Genomic DNA, 7,017 nt, shown 5'->3' with positions numbered 1-7,017 from the left:
CTTTCAATATATCCTCTGAAAAGTCACTGCTGCATCAGCTTTGAGGCGTTCTAACTTCATGGCATGTAACAACAATAGTGAAAATAGAGATAAGAAAAAAACATAAAGGTTGTTTGGTAGACAGTAGGCTGTAAGGGAGTCACAGAGAATTCTAAATTCAGGAGCAGATATTATCTTTAGATTAAAGAAGAAAGAGAGTCCTTGGGCAGTGTAAATGGTTAGCTGATAACCAGAAGTTTGAAGGTTCAAAACTAATCAGAGATACCTGGGGTAGGAGGTAACCTTGCCAAGCTCTTTATGAAAACAGAAAAGCATAAATGGAACATAGTTCTAGTCTAGCACACAGAGTTACTATGAGTTAGATACAATTTACAGCAATGGATTTTTAGGAAGAAAAAACATCTTTTATATTCTAAAATAAAAGAATAACATGCATTTGTTGAAGCAATGATGGAAGAAACAAAGTCACCAATTACTGTCTGGGGAAGGTGGGAGAAAAGAGGTCAGTTGATGGAGGGTCAGTGGACAATGGGGATAGAACCAAACGATCTCAGAGAACAAGGATTTTCATGAAAAGAGGAAGCACTGAGTGTAAAGAGAAGCACTGAGTTAGCAGGACCTGGGCAAGCCGCCTGCATAGGGGGCAGCATTGTTCAGAAGGCATCCTGGGAAGAGACCAGGAGTGAATTAAGGCAGGAGGAAGAGGAGACACTTGGCTGAGCTGGGGATGCTTTTGCCATAGAACAAACTATAGCTCTGTTAGTGCCTCTGTTTCCATCAATGTAATTCCAACGTTTAATGTTGCTCTCAAACATACCCTGTTGGATTTTCCTTCCAATAATGATCATCTATAAATTAAATGGGCAATATTTTCTAGACCTACTCACCAAAGGAAATATTAAAAACTGGGCCATTGGGAACACTTGGGCCACTAACCCAAGGGTGACAACCTTGGTTTCAAAACCTGTTTTCTTTGGGACAAGCACTCCTTGTGTGCTGATCACAGGCATGATGACGCCTCAAAGTCTTCTAAAGTTGAACAGACGATAAGTTCCACAGGTTAGCACATGCACACACATGTGAAAGAAAGTGTGTTAGTCAGGGTAGAAATGAAACAAAAACATGTTTATAAAGATGGATAACATTCTAAGCAAACACTCCTGTAACTGCACTCAATAGTTTGTATTTTAAGTATACAAATGCAGTAACTAATATATCAATTTCCTAAGGAAAAAATTTAAATGAGCATATTGTTGTTGTGTACTGTTGAGTTTGAACCAACTCCTAGATGATGCCCCAGCGAGTTTTCAGAGGTAGGAGGGAGATTGTACATCCTTCTCCCACAGAACAGCTGGTGGATTTGAACCATGGGCCTACAGGTTGGCAGTACAGCTCTTTGCCACTAGGCCACCAGAGCTCCCTAATGGTGTTTATAGAAAATGAAAAGTCACTAACTCTTTTACTAGGGAGCTCTAGGGGTGAAGTCCGTAGAGAATTGAGCTGTGCATGAAAGGACACTTCTCTCAGGTGGTTCGAATCCACTCGTGGCTCTGAGGAGAAAAATGGACAATCTTCTCTCATGCAATCTACCACCTCAGAAAACTACTGGAGGGTCAGGTCTGTGTCAGGTTTGGACTCATGACAGTGAATGAGTGAGTTTGTGTGTGTGTGTTTGTGATTTGTTTCTGCTATAATGCATGACCAAGAATCCACCCTTGCAAAGGCTTTAAGAATACCAAGAACTTTTCAGAGAGACAAACATTTAGGAAAAAAATAAAAAAATTCAACGTTTTTATGCCAAGTTCCTGAAAGGTCATCATCCAACCAAAGTATTAAAATAGAGGTTTGTCAAACTATTGAGGAAGCTCTGGTGGCAAAGTAGGTAGGAAGTTGGTGGTTCAAAGCCACCAGTGTCTTCACAAAAGAAAGATGGGCAATCTTCTCTCATCTGATTTACAGCCTCTAGAAACCCTCTAGAGGGCCAATTGTGAGTTGTTTCCCACAGGACAGCAATGAGTTGAGTTTGCCAGGCCTCTGATATACACCAAGCTGGGCAGGTGTGTTCTGCGTAAACTCTTTCACCAGAGGACTGTTCCTAAATTCTGATTTCCTTTCACTTGACCTCCTTCGTTCCAATTTCTCTGAGCCAACCCCTACACAAACAAAATATGCTATAGTGGAGTATGTTTTAAAGCCTCAGCTCTAGTCATGGTGGAATAAATACTCATTTACAACTTTAAAAGAAAATTAACTCTTTCTCCCTTCTCTTCTGGAGTTTTTTACACTTCTGGAAATCTTTCTATCACAGGACACAGAGTTTATATTCATAGGGCCAAATACAGAAGCTCAGCCATTGTGCGGGAGGAACTGTGTAGGGCCATAGCGCCTTGTTTGTTTTTTCTGGCAGGCTTCCCCTAGAGAACATTTCTAGAGGGAGAAAGCATACCTCGTACGTGCAATGTGAAATAACAACCTCTAGGATTTTTAGTTTCTCCTTCAATTAGTTTTAGATGTGGAAGCAAAACTTCTAGGAAGGGGGATGGCAAAGGTGTCTCTTCCCCACATCATCTAACTGGCTGAATAAATGTTTTCTGAGGTTTGAGAGAAAACTCCAGAGCTTCTCCATAAATGACAAGGAACAAATCCGATGCAGCCTTACAATTACAAGAGAAAGTTTTCCTTGTGTCCTTCTCTACATAGATTTATGAGGGTTTCCTCTGACATGAAGTGTGCTCTGTACTGAATTTCTCAAGTGAAGCAAAATCATGTGTATCCGATTCTAAAGCAACATAACTGATGCACTAGTTTACATAGTGAATGTGAAGCAGTCTTTTGCAAGCCTGGGGCATACCTGTGAAGTGAACTGAATGATAACAACAGTCTGGGAAAAGAAAATGCATTTCCAGAAATAGAAAAAAACCCTTTTTGACCACCAGTTGGAAATCAGCTTAGAAACCACCTCAAAGAACTAACTACTCACCAGAAGATAACGTGCCAGAACAGTGAACACTGAGGTCAGAAAGCAGGGAATCTTGGTGACTATTTGACTAATGAATAAACCCTTGTAGCTTTTGTGGAATGGATGCTGGGTGCTATGACTGGTGACCCTCATTAAGTTCTAATGTCACTGTTCATGGGAGGCACACCCTTACTCCCAGGTTTGGGTCTTAGTGTACCCAGCCACTCTCGGTCACTGACTGAGCCATTGCATTCCTGGCAATGCTGCTTCTGAAACCTTTACCTTAAGTCTGCCCTTTCCTTCATTTCCACCACTGCAAGCTTAGTTCTGGCTTTCATTAACACTTGAAAAGTTTACTGGGAACTTCTTAACTTTGGTCTTTGGATCTCTGGGTGTCCTAAGTTCCCCTGCCCACAAAAGTCAGATTCATTCTCTGTGAACTCTGGTTGAATCATCCCAATTTTAAAATGTTTAAATTTGTAAGCTTTCCACCATTTACCACCCCCTTCTACTATGTCGCAGCTTTATCACGCGTACTTTATCACTCCAGCACATATCTTCATTTCAAGCCAATCCGTTCACCTATTCTTTCTCTAGTTTACTCTAAATGTTTTCTACCACCTTTGCTCATGCTTTTCTCCTCCCACCTAGACTGCCATTCTCCATCCATGGAAATCTCACTGTCTGGAAAGGGCCAACCCAGATAGAATTTCTTAGTAAAATTTTCCATGGGTAATCTCTTCTTTCATGTCTAACATTCATTCATGATATGTCTAAAATAATTTCTGGTGTTTGAGTCTTATTTTGTGTTTGTTTTTTTTTTTAAATTTGTGCCTTACCTGCCATCTTATGCATTGCGTTCATACATATCATTTGAGAGTTTACCCAGTTTGAAGCACAATCCTTGATGCCAGGAAATGGTGATAAAAAAGATGGGTATAGTCTCAGCCTTCATACAGCCTTAATCTAGCACATAGACATTTATGGGATAAGTCAATACACAATAGTTTACTGAATTAATAATAATGCTAATTAGAGCTATGTTGTTAGTTGTAGAGGAGCTTTAGGCCTTTTGTTCATAGGGCTACTCTGAGTTGTGCTCGACTCAAAGGCAATAAACAACAACAGCAATAATGGTTGGTGAGTGTCAGGCTACTTGGTAGGAATGTTAACTAATAGAAAACATCAGACAAAGCTTCCCAGGGGGACTAAGGTTTAAGTTGAGATCTGAGATTTCCAAGAGTTATCCAAGGATGTCAGTTTAAAGACTAAGGTGTGCCTGATGCAAGTCGTAGGTTTTTCAGTTGCTTCCTATGCATCTGAAAGTTGGACAATGAATGAGGATGGCCAAAAAGAGTCAGTGCCTTGGAATTGTGGTGTTGGAGAAGAGTACTGAGTATCTCACAGATTGGCAAAAGAACAGACAAGCCTGTCTTGGAACAAGTGCTTCTTAGAGACAAGGATGGCAAAACTGGGTCTCATATAGTTCGGGTACATTGTCATGAGTGGCCAGTCCTTGAAGAAAGATGCGTGCTGGGGAAAGTGTCGGAACAGAGAAAGAGAGGAAGAGCCTCAACAAGATGAATTGACATAATAGCCATCACAATGGCTCTACCTGTGGAGATTGTGAAGATGGGGCAAGATTCAGTTCTGTTGTTCATATGGTCACGACAAGTCATAATCAATGTGTTGGTGCTTAACAACAATATCCAGCTAAAGAAACTGGTGAGGAACATAACAGAACAAGGAAATTGCATGAACTAAGTCGCTGAAATCATAAAGAACCTCAAGAAGTTTAGTGAGAGTTGTCCACACAATGGAAGGGAGAAAACAGCTTAGAGTGAAAAAGTAAGTCAGGGAGCTGGCTTGGAAGAACTTTATGATTTTCTCCCCTACCCACTGCATGTACCTCTTGCTGTACCAAGGTTACCATGGAGTTACCATTTGCTGTACAGAGGTAACTCGTGGTTGCTGTGATGCTGAACACTGTGACACTGATGTGCCAAATGTGATAATGGTTACCCCATGGTGGACAGTGTTTGGTGGAGCCCTCCAATTAAAACAAGTTTGGAAGCAAGAGTGGCATCTATTTCCAAAATAGCTTTCCTCCAGAAACTCTATGAACATGGAGAAATAATGGAAGTTAAACAAGTGTTCAGGTCTTTCGTTCATAAGGTCGCTATAGTCGTCTATGACTCGATGGCACTTAACAACAACAACACTGCATATGAGGTATTTTTTTTGCTCCTCACCAATTTCTTTAGCTGGATAACGTTGTTGTTAAGCATTATCATATTGATATGACTCATAGTGACCCTGTGAACAACAGAACTGAACCTTGACTCACCCTGCACCATCTTCACAATCTCTGATGTACAACTTGACTTCCACAGGGTTACTCTATAAGAATAGACATAAAACAAGGCCCCAGGAATTGATGACCTACCAACTGATGTATTTCAACAAACCGATGCTGCCCTGAATACGCTCACCTGGTTGTGCCAAGGAATCTGTAGGACAACTACTTGGCCGACTAACTGAAAGAGATTCATATTTATTTCTATTAAAAAAAAAAAGGTGTTCCAACAGAATATGGAAAGTACCAGATAATATCAGTAACATCACATGGAAGCAAGATCCTGCTGAAAATTATCCAAAATCAGATGTGCAGACTGGGTTTAGAAGAAGCTGTGGCATGAGGGACATACTAGCCAATGTTACATGGTTCTTAGCCAACAGCAGAGAGTACCAGAGGAATGTCTACATGCATTTTATTGACATGCATAGGCATTTGAATGTGTGGATCATAAGAAATTGTGGATAACCTTGAGAAAAATAGGAATCCCAGAACACTTGCTAGTGCTCACGTGAAACCGATACTTGGACTAGGAGGCAGTTGCCAGAACAGAGCAAGGAAACACTGCATGGTTCAAGATCATGAAAAGGGTACAAAAGGGACACATCCTGATTCCATAACTTTTCAATCTCTATGTGGAACAGATCATCTGGGAGGTTGGACTTTATGAGGAGGAATAGTGGCATCAGGATTGGAGAAAGACTCATTAACAACCTGCACTATGCAGGTAACACAAACTTGTTTGCAGAAATTGAGGAAGATCTGAGGAATTTGCTGCAGAAGGTCCAGGGCTACAGCCTTCAGTATGGATTGAAACTTCACATCAAGAAAACAAACATTCTCACCACTGTGCCAATTGGCAGCATCATGATAAAAGATGAAGAGATTGAGGTTGTTAACAATTTCAGCTTTCTTGCTTCCAACCAGGAAATCAAAAGACAAATTAATTGCATTGGGAAAAATCTCAGAGTACTGAAGAGCAATGAGATCAGTCTAGAGACCAAGATACACCTAATACAGGTCATGGTCTTCGCAATTACTTGCTATGTATCAGAGAGCTGGACAAAGTATTAAGGATGATAGAAGAATCAATGTCTTTGAGTTGTGGTTCTGGAGAAGAGTATCGATCATACCATGGACAGCCAAGAGAACAAACAGATCTATCCTGGAGGGGGTGAAACAAGTCTGTTCCTTGGAGGCAAGGATTCTAAAGCTCTCCATATGACATACTTTGGGCATGTAGCCAGGAGGGACTGGTCCTTGAAGAAGGACACCATGCTTGGAAGGGTGGAGGAAAGTGCAAGAGAGGAAGAACTTGGATGAGATGGATTGACGCAGTAACTTGGAGTACTGGGGGTAGGTGTGTTGGCGACAATGATTTTGGCTCAAGATAGAGTAGGAGTCTGTTATACATAGAGTTGCTATGAGTCACGTGTGACTCGAAGGCATATAGAAAAAACAACAATAACAATAAGCCAAGTGAAAATTTTAGACTTTATTCCAAATGTACTAAGAACCTATTGAAGATACGGTATAATTAGACCTGTGGTTTACAATCACTCTAGCTAGAGGTGGTTAAAACAATGCAAGAAGGATAAGAGGAGCTGCAGAGAGGCCAGAAGAAAAATATTTCAACCTTTGGAAGAACCAATACTTATACCAAGGTTGAATTACTTGAGACCACGACTTTTGCAATTCAAGA

Source organism: Elephantulus edwardii, unplaced genomic scaffold (genome assembly GCF_000299155.1).
Source record: "Elephantulus edwardii isolate Elephantulus edwardi_28Jun2011 unplaced genomic scaffold, EleEdw1.0 scaffold00140, whole genome shotgun sequence".
Lineage (NCBI taxonomy): Eukaryota > Metazoa > Chordata > Mammalia > Macroscelidea > Macroscelididae > Elephantulus > Elephantulus edwardii.
This window is presented reverse-complemented; position numbering follows the sequence as displayed.